We start from the raw sequence: 14,605 nt of genomic DNA, 5'->3' as shown, positions 1-14,605 counted from the left end.
TTGGGCCAGTCACAGAGCCCAACCCACCTCACAGAGTTGTTGTTGTGAGGATAAAATGGAGAGGAGGAGGAGGATTATGTACACCGTCTTGGGTTCCTTGGAGGAAAAAAGGTGGGATATAAATGCAATAATAAAATAAATAAACTAGCTGTGTTATAATACCTTTCATTTAGGTTATTTCTTTGCTATTCTGTGTATCCTATGGATGTGGAATATACTTGTAAGTGTTTTCTTATATAGAGAATTGTTTCTTACCAATTACATTGTTAAAATGTACTGAGAATTCATGCTAGCATTTAAATGCACGCTCTATCTATCTATAAATATAAATTATATATTTTTTGCTATTATTAGTATTGGTGGCAGTGGTGACATTCAGGCTTGGGATAGTGCAACCCTGCCATAGGTAGGAGTTCCGCTATCAATACAGACAGAACGCCCCACCTCATCCCAGTCCTCTTGCAGATATTGGAGTGGTAGTGGGCTTCATATGGATTGGATAATGTAAATGAAAAGCACATTAAGATGGTTCATGCAAATAAGATTAGTCACACACTGTGGGGAAAGGTAAAAAACCTCTACGGTCTCTGCTCTATCTAATTTATTGTGTGGTGGGGGAAACTTCAGCAATGACCATCTACTGAGCATGCAAATGAAAAATGTGTCTGCTGAGCATTGCTAAAATATGACTCACTCTTTAGCACAAACTCATTCCACCCAGTGCCTCATTGACAATTGTGGCCATCTTTGATACTTTAGAGAAAAACAAAACTAGAACTAGTCTTATGCTGAGGAAAACCACCAAAACAAAATGGTCTTCCTACTCCTAATGAGCCACTATAGTTTGGAAAGGATGTGGCAAGTTCTCAGTATGTTTAGATATTGTTTAGGCACTAGAAGATGTTCATTTAGACTCCGATGTAGCCTCATGTAAAGACAGGTCTTTATAGAGGCCTTTTTGTGCATTAACAGCTCATATGAGTGGCCTCCTCATGAACACATTGAAATGAATTAGAAGGGAAATTGTGCGATCCTACAAAGGTTTTCGGTTTCTCACATCTGCATGGGAGTTCCCAAGTGGCTTAGGGACATCCCCAGGATCTCAGGCTCTGCCACCTGCTTCATGATCCCTCTAACTAGACAGGCCACGGATTGAACATGGCTCCACCTGCATCCAAAGCATCCATGCTAGCACTAGCCTGTGTTGGGTTGTCTTGTGAAACACCCAGAAAGCTTTGGCTATTGGGTGGTATAGAAATGCAATAAGTAAATGCATGCAGGCATTACATACATACTATAGTTCAAATGGCTGATCCAAGCAAAAGAAGCAGAGCTATGGAAACAGGGCGGGGGGAACCCTGACAAAGCAAATCTTGACAGGGAGTCCGTTCTCTTCCTATCTATTCAGAACAATTTGCAGGCATCAAACCATCCCCACTGACATTTATAGTGTAATTATACAATATTTTACTGTTGTTCATAGCACGGATGGCTTGTCTTTGTTTCTATTACAGGGAAATATTCCTGTCTGCCTGTTCTGTACCAGTCAGGTGCTTAGTGGAAGAAGGGAGTTTGTTCAAAAAAATGGAGAGTTATTATTACTTGTGTCTACCAGCGGATTTCATTCTTGCACAAAATGTTTGTATACCAGGTGCCCATTCTCCCCCTCCCCCATTACAGCCCAGGAGATGGAATCATCCATCGAAGTCAGCCTATGTATTTGAGCTATTTTCTTAAAGAGGGGGAAGAAGAAATTGCACCAGCAGCTTCGATTTCCTGATTGGCTCCCCTTTCTCTTATTTCCAATAGGATGGCCTTTCAGAGTTTACTCAAGCAACACTGAGAGCCCGTTGCCTGCTCTTCATAGGAGCAGACCTTGTGGATCAGATTGAAATCTGTAATATAATTGGTGGGGACTCTGTAGCCCACAGAGCCTCACCTCCTTGCCTCATTCCTCCCCCCACCCGGCACACACACATACAACAAGAATTATGCTTGGAAAGGTCTCCCATCAACTTCAATTAGCAAGCCTAGGTGCAGCACAGGGGGTGATTTTTGGGAGGTGGGGAGCAGTTGCGGAGGCAATGGTTAACCCTTTTTCCAAGCCCAGTTTCAGCATGGGGAAAGGAATTTTCATGGGGATGTACACATGAGTGGGTATGTGAGGATGGGTTTGTGTTATGTGTGTGTGCCTGCATGTGAAATGTGTGAGAATAGGTATGATTCACAGGTGAAAATGGATGTGTATGTATGTGTGTCATATGTCAATGTGTATTAATCCATGTGTTTGCGTTTTGTGTCAATATATGTGAAAGAGAGTGGGATAGCCTCAACCACTTCAGCTTTGACCTTGACTATTTTTGTAGAGTAGTAGAGGGAGATGGTCAGTGGAGGCCAGTGACCAGTCCGACTGGTGGGGTGGAGGGCAGTTCAGCAGAGCAGAGCCAAAGGGGTCATGAGAGGTGGAGGAGTCTCTGAATCCCCAACAGTCAGTAACACATACCAAAGAAAGGGAAAACTGAGGAAAAAGCATGTAAAGGGGCAGTGGGAAAATCACATAGCCACACAAAAGTACTCCTCTGGACCCACATTCTCCTTTTCCGACAATAACTCCCATTTGACAGATAATCAAGTGACTCTAAGTTGATGCATGGAAAGGGGGAACCAACAGTCATAATAACAATGATAATGATAACAATTAAAATAATACATTGCAATTTTAAATGTTTTAATATTGGAATATGATTAATATACTTTTAACTTTTGCATATCTCTATTTATTGGTTTTTAATGTATATGCTTTAAATTCTGTGATACCCAGCAAAAGGCAGGATATCATCATCATCATCATCATCATCATCATCATCTCAGAGCCGCAAAAGCAGCCTTTGGAACACAGAAACAAGTTCCATGCTGTTGTATATCCATCACAAAGCATCCTCCAGAGCAGGCCTACTCAGAAGGAGCACAATACAAAATTCCAGATTAGGCATATCTCACAAATAGAAAGGAGGACTGGATTGCTTGGGAGAAAACATGGCAAGTGCTGTGCACATCCACAGTCCATCTCTTTGGATGTTATTTGTTGTTGTTATTTGTTGTTGTTGTTATATCCCAGACAAAGACGGCAGACAAATTGAGGAACAAGCTACCTCTGAGCACAAACTCAGCCCAGGAATGAATTTTTTTCAGTATCCTAACTGGTGCTCACACATAAATCTGCTCTTGTTTCCACCTAAACTTTCTTGGTTTTAGCAGCCTCACTTGGATGGGAGAAAGAGCTTTTTCCTTTTCCTTTTTTTTTGCAATTGTTAACCCATTGGGAATTGGAAATCATTGCTGATCTACTGCAAATTCCCCAGGGTTCCACCAATAGATCCCAACGTACCCTCAGCACCCACACCTAGGCTAAATGCACAGCATGTTTTGCTATCATAAAGCTCCATCCGAAGAGCGTTTTATTGCACTCTCATTACTGGGCACTCACAGAGTTTGTTCAGGTCCCTCACATGACGTCATCTGCCTCCCGTGCACCTTCCTGCCCTTCTGGCCATCCTTGTGCAACAAAATAAAACCTCATTAAGTCCGATGTATTTTTAAATACGGAATTGCTGCTCTCTCCTGCTGTGTGCAGGAGAAGCAGCGCCATTAGAGCAGCGGATTCAATGGGCCTCGTGCTTCTTGGAAGAGGAAGGAAAACACAGGCTGTGAAGCGAGGTAGGGAGCGTGTTAACCCCCAGCATGATGGAGCTTTTGGTCATTTCACTCTGTTTTTTAATGAGCGTTATTCCCTCACACACACCCATCCACAAGATCTCCTTCCAAATTCCCTGTTCCTCTTGTAAAATAAAATCTTTCCAAAGGAAGGGAAGTGTTCAAACCCTACCACTGTGGATTCTTTCTAGAAAGCAGTACAATCATGGATTTTTCTAAAAACATAACTTGGGTTTATTTTACAAATAATTGTTCAGAATAGTTTGGGTGAATGAGAAATATGAAACCTATTCAGTATAAGAATAAAAGCATAAATAATGCATAGGCTCAAAGAAAAATAAACTCTATTGCTCCCAGTTGTCCTGAACGCCATTGTTTTCCTCTGCTCTTTATCAACTGCCCACCTTAACCGGCCGACCTGCACGTCTCCCTGGAAACCAGTCACATTCACTTCTATTCCACCCCCTCCCAACTGCCCATTCCCACCTAGGGATGGGAGAGAAATTAATTCAGTTCACATCTTAATGTGAACTCACCTACTGTCATACTTCCAAATCATTATTCGAAATGAAACATTATCCTTTGAAATGTGCATTTCCCTGAATTTGGCGGTGGGAGTTCTCTGTGAAAAAATGATTGCAAAAATATTAAATATGCATATTAGGAAATGCATATTAGGAAAATTGCTTGCAAAAAAGTGTGCATTAGTCAAAAATGCATGTATTAGGACAAATGTGCATAAAATGCTTATGAATTTCATGCAAATGTGTTTTTTGTTTTTTGTTTTTTAAAAAACCCTCAAAATTCAAGATGAACTGAATATGAAACTGGAAAAATGAGAAACTGGAAGCAACAAAAATTGAGAGATTCATCCATCCCTTTCCCCACCTAAGGCTCACTACAAGCTGGTAAGACTGGGATTTGAATGGCAGTTTCCATTAAACTGCTCTCCTTCAGCTTTTGGGGAAAAGTCATTTACATAGGCTCCAATCGTATCCAAAGCTGCAGTTTTCAAACAATGTCCCAGATGATCCTGGGTGTTTCTTAGAAGCTTATCAATAATTCTTCAATGAGAAGGCTGATAACTGTGAACAAACTTATCTGAAATACAGCTTGTCCATTTTCTACCAATGTATTTACAAAATCTGCCAGTTTCCTCCTGGCAGGTTTAAATTCAGGGAAGTATTCTTTGTATTCTAAGTCACTTCAATCAAGGTCAAGTGAGGCCCAATTGGTTTCAGTCAGTACCCAATTTAAATTTAGTATGCCTATTCTCTAGATCCTAGAATCCCAAATTCTAGAATCACTTTACAAAGCAGCAGGGTTCTGCAACAGACATGCAAGCAGTTTCTTGCCAGACAAGTTGACATGGAATGAATGCAAAAAATCTGAATACCAATGAATATGTAACACAAAACCAAAAGATTTTTTTTCTGATTTTCATTTGTTAAAAACAGCTATATGCTCCCCCCACATTTAGAAAATCAGATCTTACAAATTTCATTATCTATCTCTCACAATTCAGCTTTGATGTCAAGCCATCTATGCCACAACACAGTCTACAACATTCCCTGAAAGCTCTTCCTGCCTAAAGTATACAAAATCCTCAGATCTCCACCTTGTGTCAAATCATTACAAATGTGGAATAAAAAGCAGGAAATAACACTATGGAAGCGGTAATATGGAATGTGGATTGGGCCCCAACAGTTGTCAGTGCACTTCAATACTGCTATAAAGCAGTAGTGTAGATCTAGCCCTGTCCAAAGTCCCCCCTCTCCTGCAGCCAAACTAGGTTTTCACTTCCCTAGCGGTACCATTTATGGGCTTTATCCATTAGAATATTCCATGACCGACAGAGGTTTGTCCAACACAGACAGGACATAACCAGGTTCTAAGTAAAAGCTGGCTTGATTAGAACTGTGGAGTGTGGATTACTCCCTAACAGGGAGTGCTCCATCATTTTTAAAAATGATGACATATCCTACAAATGTATTGGTTGTTGGGACACACCACATTCTTTCATCTACCATAAGCTGCTCCAGCCCTCAAAAGAGTTTGAAAGTATAGAATGGGGCTCCTTTAAGAATCTTGAAAACTATAGATTTAACAGGTGCTGCAATGGTCCAGTGATTGCCAACTCTTTCTTCTTCCAACTTTCCCCAAATCAATCTCCATAGGTTGTTGTTGAACTACTTGACTCTTCTTCACGCTTCATAGATAGAAAACTGAGGTTCAGAAATTATAATAATTCTTGTGACTCCGCTACATTATACATCCGGAGTTTAAATCCAAATCCAATGCTTTATCCATGGGTCCACAGTGACACAACCTAATTTTAGCAGGCAGTAGCCATTAATGGAAATGTGTTTCCAGGAGACTGTCCTGCAATTTAAGTGGCTGCAGTGAGAGGGAGTGCGGCTAAAAATGGAGGTTCCAGCCATTAGTAAAGGCCAATGTTTTTTTCCCCTGGGGAAAAAACATCCATTACTTGCATCTGATTAACTAAATTCCACAGAGAGCAGGCAGGGGTGAAATACCTCCACAGGGTATGGAGGGAGGGAAACCCATCTCACCTGCCATTATGACAACATTGCTTTGACAGGCCAGTCATATAAATGCATCGTGCCTGCCTGGATGACATGTTCTACAGATACTGTAAGCAAAGGATAGTGTCTAAAGCGAAACTGAGAGCAGCTCAGACTGCATCAGATATAACAGGGGTCTTGCTCTTCAGCCTCCACAACGATAGTGGCTATCATTCATCCTTGTCTGTGTCTTTGATCACGGAGCTGGCCACCCGCCCCTCTCCTGCTGCCAACTTCTCAGAGGTACCCTTACGGCGATGTGAGAGACACACTAAGCAATGGTTAAGAAAAATCTTTAGGCTTGATACCTTCAATCACCTTGGTCTGTCCCTGACTATCTGCAGAGGCAATTAGCACCCCTGTGTAATGCTGACATGTTCTGGGCCAGGAACTACAACACTGACTGCTCCAAACCAGATATTTCTGCATTAAGCCGTCTAGCTCGAAGATATCGAAGACTCACAAATTCACTACTTAAAATCATATTTCCCCTCCAAGTCAGGCACTTGTTGCTTGCATAATGACAGTTAATTCTACATATATATTTTTAACATCCTTGGGATGCAAAATCTTTTGGTAAATTTGGAATCCATTATTCTACATTTTACAACAAAGAAGGTGAACTTCTACAAGCAGCCTGTATCATACTTCTTTTTGGAAAATACATACAAGTTTCATTAGGATGCATAGATTCACTTTGATCTGACAAGGGAAGTCTGTGCACTGATTTGATGTGTATGTGTTTGCAGATCAATATCACGCTGCTCATGCAGCCCCCACTGAACGCATTGCTACTGTAGTCTGGCATATACATCCCCATCTGGTTTACAGAATGTGGATGTTTTTGTGCCAGAGACCAGAATGGTTCACATTTGGACAGTGGTGTTGCACTGGGTTATGTGCAGAAAAGGGTTTCACTTTGAAGACTCAGATAGGCATTCTGTTTCAGTACATTTTCCAAAGCTTTAAATGTCGCCCCATTGACTATGATGGAAAATCAACAAATGGTTATAACAGTGTTATTATGTTCTGTCAGAAATTGACGACATTTGCTGACATGGCAGCTCCTCCTGAGGGGAAGAGGCCTGCCAAATGAAAGGCAAATATGTATTTTAGCATAGGCCTTGGGGCTTGACTAATACTTATACTTGGGGTATAACTGCACCCCTGGTTATACTCCCCCACCCAAGCTAAATCCCTCCCATGCTGACTTAATGCTTCCAAAACCTTGACAACCATGCCTGTCCCAAACAAACGCTTCCAAAGTCCAGACAAAGACAATGCAACTTACACTGCAATGTGTGAAATGTTAAATTCTCCTAGAGTCTCCCTTAAGGCACAGTCACTCATTTATTCACCTCAGCCTGTCCCTTGAACTCTCCTTTGTGTTGTGTTACGTTTGTACCTTCCCCTACGTGGAAGGAGAACTACAATTTTTTCAAAAAGAAGTACTTCTCCATACAGCGCCTAGTTAAACTATGAAATTCGCTACCACAAGATGTAGTGATGGCCACCAATTTGGATGGCTTTAAAAGGGGGTTGAATGAATTCCTGGAGGAAAAGGCTATCAATGGCTACTAAATGATAGCCTAGGGAGGTTGTGGGCTCTCCCACACTAGAGGCATTCAAGAGGCAGCTGGACAACCATCTGTCAGGGATGCTTTAGGGTGGATTCCTGCATTGAGCAGGGGGTTGGACTCGATGGCCTTGTAGGCCCCTTCCAACTCTGCTATTCTGTGATTCTATGATTCTATGATTAATCCCGACAGCTATGAGCTACAGCCAGTAGCAGAGGCAATAAGCCTGTATATACCAGTTGCTGAGGAGCATGGGTGGGAGGGTGCTGTTGCCCCATGTCCTGCTTGCACCCTGCCCTGGCCGACAGCTGGTTGGCCACCATGTGAACAGAGTGCTGGACTAGATGGACCCTTGGTCTGATCCAGCAGGGCTCTTCCTACGTTCTTAAAAGCAAGCTAGATAAGGAAGGGATAAAAGACAGAGGGGGTGCTTCCAGATGCCAGGCTCCTAGCACTAACCATCAGAAGGCACTGCACAACTATTCTATCTTTTCTTTTCTTTCTGCAGTAAGAGGAAATGTGGGGAAACATAGGAGGGTTACAATTGGAAGGTGGGAATGTCTGCCCCCCACACACACACACAATCCTATGAATGAGCCAGGGCAATGGCACAATAAAATCCTCATCTGCAAACATACTCGGTTTAGCAAAGCTGCTCAGAAGAAAGAAGCAGAGGACAAGCTTAATAGGACAGGTGCCGTAGGAAGGAAGGCGGAGAGCACTGGAGGGCTGCTCTCTCTGGGAATGTTTTGCAGGAAAAGGAAAAGTGCATCTACACAACAACCGATCTGCAACCCGTGACTGCTCAGCTGATCTACCAGCCAAAATAGTTTTACCTTTTTTTGTGGTAAGGAGGATTTGTCTCTCTTGACTGAATCCCTGTTCAACCCCACTCCACCCCACCCCCATGACAGCTTTGCGTTGAAGCTAACTAAGGAAAGGCTCCGTATGTCCGTGGATGGTGGGTGTTTGGAGAGGCAGGGAGAGAGAAAGGTTTCCGTCCTCAGCGCCTTCTGAATTTCACCACCAGGTGATTTTATATTTCTTTACCCACATGGAGAAAAAGAAGATAAACCTGTTTAGTAACTGCGATAAAGTGAGGAGGCAGTGTGAATTAAAGACCTGTGCTGTGGGGTCTTTGTGCCAGCCACATTGATTCACACCTATAAATGCCTGCGAATCGGCCTGCAGGCCTGCTTTTCAAATTGGCATTTCACAACAGCTCAAGAGGCACCATTAATCTATCGCTGAGCATCATTGAAATGGACCAACCATGAATCTGTCCCCTTGAAAATGGCCAAATGAAGCAGGCCTGAGCCTCCTGTGAGCGGCGGGGGGAGATTAGAGGGGTTGTGCTCCATCCATCCAGCTGATCTATTTGCCGCCCTTGCCTTTGCCCTCCAGCAGAATCAATGCAAATTGTTCATTTCTGTTCTGTTTTATTTGCCAGGTGACAACAGAAAGGGAGAAGTTGCCACCTCACATTCTGTGCTCCTTTCCTTCTGTATTTATAGGCTGCCTTTCAAGACTGCAATCTCAAACTGGCTCACAACCCCTATTGTGCTGCTTCCTGCACCATTTTTGACCTAGCAATTGGTATCCCTCGGTGTCCGTAGTTAACCATGGACACAACAAGAGGGGAAAGCATTTATGTGTCCCAACACTGAAGAGAAAACATTCTCTGGGGCCTGCAAAAACTTTTATTATGCTCAACGCATTTCGGAAGGGCTTTTCCTTCCTCTAGGGCTGTAATTGAAACATCATTGCAAAATCTTATTCACAGTTTAAAAGACTCCTAAAATCTGTAATCACATCTAAAGTTACAACAAATAATGCATCCACAATTTACAGCACTTATAAAATATAACCATTAAAGAAAAGTTTTGCTTTGGGTTATATTAGAGAAAGATCTAATTTATTGCCTTACCTACTGATATATTAAAATGCACCCATATGTTGAAATAAAAAGCCTTTCCTTTGACAACACACATCTAAGGTGAATCTGACCCAGGAGACTTCCTTGGCTAATAAAACAAAGCATTCCATTAACACTGAAACTTTAAGGCCTTATTAGCACATTACTCTACAAAAACATTATTCCATGTCCTCACTTGCTTATCTTTCTCCAAATGTGTTGCAAAGAACCTTTCCAATGCTTCTTCTGTCTCTAAATGCTCAAAAAGCACAGAGATCTCACCCTGATTTTATAGCCTGACATTGGCTGCTGCTTAAATGAAGGCAAAACCATTTCGATACAGGGCAGATCTCTTCTTGTTGCATTTATCTCCTCTACTCATGAGTAAACTAGCAAGGTTATTTCCAAACTTACAGTAATGGCAAGTATTCTAGTCTTCATTCAAACCCTTTTGGGGAGGGGGGGGGGAGACTGTCCACCTGCAGAATGCAGAATACCTTTCTTCTAAGAAGAAGTTTGGCATTTGGTTCATGTAGTTTTTCAAATCACCAAGAAAGTTAATTCTTCAATAGGATGGTTTAGTTTTTTAAGCATTTTAAGATAGTAGTGGTATTGGAAAGATACTGCAAAATATTAAGTTACAATTGTAATGAATTCCTAACACAGGTAGCAATTGTATGTGTGAGAGCAAGGTGAAGTGGGGAACAATAAAAATTTGCAAGAGGTTTGGTGAGCCCCGATGGGTGTGCTGCAGTCCTCAGAATCTACTGACTTCCCCAGTTCTGCAACTCCCTCTACCTTCTTTTCGTTTTGTCACAGAATAAAGACTGAAAAGCAGGAGGGCTTCCCATTCCAGCTGCCCAGTAGCAGCAGAGTCTCAGTAGAATAAGGTGACCATACGGAAAGGAGGACAGGACTCCTGTGTCTTTAACAGTTGCATAGAAAAGGGAATTTCAGCAGTTGTCATTTGCATGCATAATTCCCTTTTCATCACAACTGTTAAAGCTGCAGGAGCCCTGCTCTCTTTTGTATCTGGTCAGTCCACAAAAGAGGGCAGGGCTCCTGCAGCTTTAACTGTGGTGATGAAGAGGGAATTTCACCAAGTGCAGCATGCACACAAATGAGATCTGTTGAAATTCCCTTTTCAATACAACTGCTAAAGATATAGGAGCCCTGTCCTCCTTTCCATATGATCACCCTACAGTAGAGTCCAAAACACAAAAACATTTCTATATATGTTCACCAGTGAAGATAAAGCATTGACCAATGTTCAAGTCTTATTTTACCCAAGTATTCATAGAATCCATAACCACCTGGGAGACAATATCCACTTTTGTCTAGTAGTACATCCTTCTCCAGCCTCTTGCCTCTAGATGTTTTAAATCACAACTCCCAGCATTCCTGACCTTTGGCCATGGTCACTACAGCTGATGGGCACTGATCCAACACATCTGGAGGGCACCAGGTTGGATCTAGCATGAAACACCCATTCCTCCAGCAGATTCCTGTGGGACTCCCACTATCACTGTTTCTCTAGAGAACAAATCTATCCAAGTTTAAACATACAAAGGCAATTATAATCAGCTAAACAAAGCAAAGGGTCCTGACGTTGTTTCCCCAGCACAGTATGTCACCTCTCTTGACTCTGGCTAAATTGAAACATATTTAATATGAAGCTTCAGCTACACACCTCAACATGAATACATATTCCCTCCATATTTCCATATAAATAAGAAAAGTCAAGGAGCTAAGCAATGCCAATAGTCAATGTTACACTACAGCTGCATATGTTTTCATTACCGCTAGGCAGGAGAAGGGCTGGCCTTGCCTTTATTTATTATTCCCTCCCTTCACTTTCCACAGCTGAAGTTTGGATACTAAAAGGAATCTGGGGCGCAGTTCACAGAGGGGGGGGCTGTTCCAAACAACCCTCACCGAACTGTGCTCCTGGGCATGTGAGAATTCACAAGGGATTCAAATGGGTTAGAATTTTTATGAGTATGACCTGTGGATTCCACAACAGATCAGCTTTTTCTGAGTCATGTGGATTCTGCAGACTTGCGGACAATTTTTTTTTTTTACTTTGGGGGGATTTGCATAAATTTGCATAAACAACCTCCAGGTGTTTTGGCCTACAACTCCATAGTGAGTTAGAAATGGGGAGGAGCCAGGTCTGGTGTTGAACATGCACAGTTGTCCTATATGCTCCTTATTGAATGTATAAAGGCCTGTTTAAAGAACAGTTTTCTGGTTTCTTGGGATGGGCCCCAGATGTATTGGACAACTCTGTTGGGTATCAACCAAGCAGGCACCAATACAAATGCTTAACAACTCCTAGCTCTATGATGGTGATGGGTGTAATTCTCAAGTTAAGCAGGTGCCTAATTTCCTTTGTTTGCTTTACTGGATTTCTCTCTCCACCCTGGATTGGTTGGAATCTATTAACCATTGGGACAGGTAACTCATTGCCTGCCTGCGATGTTTCAAGCATGTACTAGTATATGAAAAAGGGTATAAAAGATGGAGCAAAGCCTAACCAATTTGGTTTTACTCCAGGGGGACCTGGAGAACTTGGGTTCAAGGAACAAGCTCTATTTGCTGTGATTTGGGGCCCCAGCAAAAGCCAACCCTTTGGGAGTTGCCAGCTTCGTGTGCTGAAGAGATATGTGAGCTTTCTTTGTATTTTTATTCTGCATCCATTTTCTATCAATAAAGTGTCATTCTTTCACAAGTGGTCTAGTTTCATCTTGGCAATCCAAAGAATCGAGTTTGACTGGATCCTGAATAGATCACGGCAGGATCTACACTACTGCTTCTAACCGTTTATAATGGTTATGACAACTGTTCAGGCCCAGGGCACATTACATATACTGTTTTCATACCATTTTTAAAGTGTTATATCCTGCTTGGTGTAGATCGGCCCCAGGCCTCCAGAATAACACAAACTCCCATCAGTTCTAGCCAGCATAGCCAATGGCATGGGATTATGTAGGCCAAAACATCTAGAGGGCCACAAGTTGCCAACCACTGTTATAGAGCAAGACTTTCTCTTAGCCCCCTTGGTTGGAAAGGAAGAAAATCATTCACTGGTACTCAAAGTACATTTGTGGCCTGCAGGTAAATAAGGTATGATTATCGATTTGTACACACTCACGAACATAGATTCAGCTTGCACACTTTTACAAAAAAGAATGTATATAACTACCAATTGCATTCTTTATCATGACACATTGCCGCTGTTAGAATCTATTGTAGACTTCCCCAACTGGATGCCCTCCAGGTGTGTTGGAGTACAACTCCCATTATCCCCCAGCTAGCATTCCCATTGGTGATAATGGGAGCTATAGTCCACACATATCTAGAGGGCACCCAGTTGGGGAAGGCTAGTGCAATGTAACTGCGACTCAGGTTTAGGGTGACCATATTAAAAGGAGGACAGGGCTCCTGTATCTTTAACAGTTGCATTAGAAAAGGGAATTTCAGCAGGTGTCATTTGTATATATGGAGAACCTGGTGAAATTCCCTCTTCATCACAACAGTTAAAGCTGCAGGAGCTATACTAGAGTGACCAGATTTAAACGAGGGCAGAGCACCTGCAGCTTTAACTGTGGTGATGAAGAGGGAATTTCACCAGGTTCTCCATATATACAAATGAGACCTGCTGAAATTCCCTCTTCAATACAACTGTTAAAGATACAGGAGCTCTGTCCTCCTTTTCATATGGTCAGCCTACTCAGATTGAAACTTGTCTCTACTATCCTTGCTCAGGAGGGAGGTGGGAAGACCTACATGACTATCCAGGAGTTGATAATAGGAAGTAGAAACTGAGTGGAGCGGGAGGCCTGCCTTTCAGGCAGCAGGACCCAGAGAGAGCAAGAGAGTATGCTCCAGCATCAGCATAGGAAAGGAATAAAACTTCATTAGCTCAAGAAAAATAAAACCACAGAAAGAATTCTCAGCACTGCTTCATGCAATGTAACTTAATGCATGGAGAATGATCCCTGTGTAGGAATCTCAAAGCAAATAAAGCAGTCCTGAGGGCAGTTTCAAACACGCTGATTAATTTCCTACACATAGAAAGCTGCCATGTAGAAAAAAGCATCCTCATTCCATGTAGATGACAACGCAGGACAAGATTTTCACAATAAAGTACTTCTCTATGTGGAACAGGGAGTGACACATCAACATGTGCAATATAGTGAATCATCAGAATAAATGTTCTTCACTGGGGGATTCTCCTGCTCCTTCCCCCACCCACCCACATAGACAGAGTTTATCTATGCAGCAATCTCACCACTTTTTCAGCCAATTCATATATTACGTTTGTCCTTGAGAAATTATTGATAGGTACCAAATATGTATACCGAGAATAATTTATGAAGGGTCCCTGACCCAACTGTACAAAGCATGGATTTTTCCAGCAAATACAAATAGTGTCGATCCTTCTTATTCACCATTTTTGTGTTACTACAAAGGGAACAATCCCTGCAATTTAGATATATGGCCAAACCTATAAATGATGCACATTTCTTTAGATCTCAAGGAATCAGTTTGTAATGTATATAAGGCTGCCCTTGGCTGGGTAGGTATGGGAAAAACATTAGGCCATAGGAAGGAGCTGAAGGCATAGGCAAAACTATTAGGGTCTCTTATGTGACCATGACTGTGGCTACCCTATGTTATAATCAAGGTAGTCATGCAGGATCAGGGGTCTGGAAACAAAGCCCTATGAAGAGAGACTGAAAGAACTGAGCATGTTTAGCCTGGAGAAGAGAAGATTGAGGGGAGACATGATAGCACTCTTCAAATATTTA

The 14,605-nt window shown here is 42.1% G+C and overlaps 1 protein-coding gene across 2 annotated transcripts in view; it reads right to left on the bottom strand.

Annotated features, from left to right (window-relative positions):
- The window catches only part of MGAT5B (alpha-1,6-mannosylglycoprotein 6-beta-N-acetylglucosaminyltransferase B), a 218,547-nt gene that overhangs the window by 151,611 nt on the left and 52,331 nt on the right, over positions 1-14,605 (bottom strand). The gene's annotated exons all lie outside the window — the stretch shown is intronic.

The sequence above is a fragment of the Elgaria multicarinata genome, chromosome 3 (assembly GCF_023053635.1).
Source record: "Elgaria multicarinata webbii isolate HBS135686 ecotype San Diego chromosome 3, rElgMul1.1.pri, whole genome shotgun sequence".
NCBI lineage: Eukaryota > Metazoa > Chordata > Lepidosauria > Squamata > Anguidae > Elgaria > Elgaria multicarinata.
This window is presented reverse-complemented; position numbering and strand designations above follow the sequence as displayed.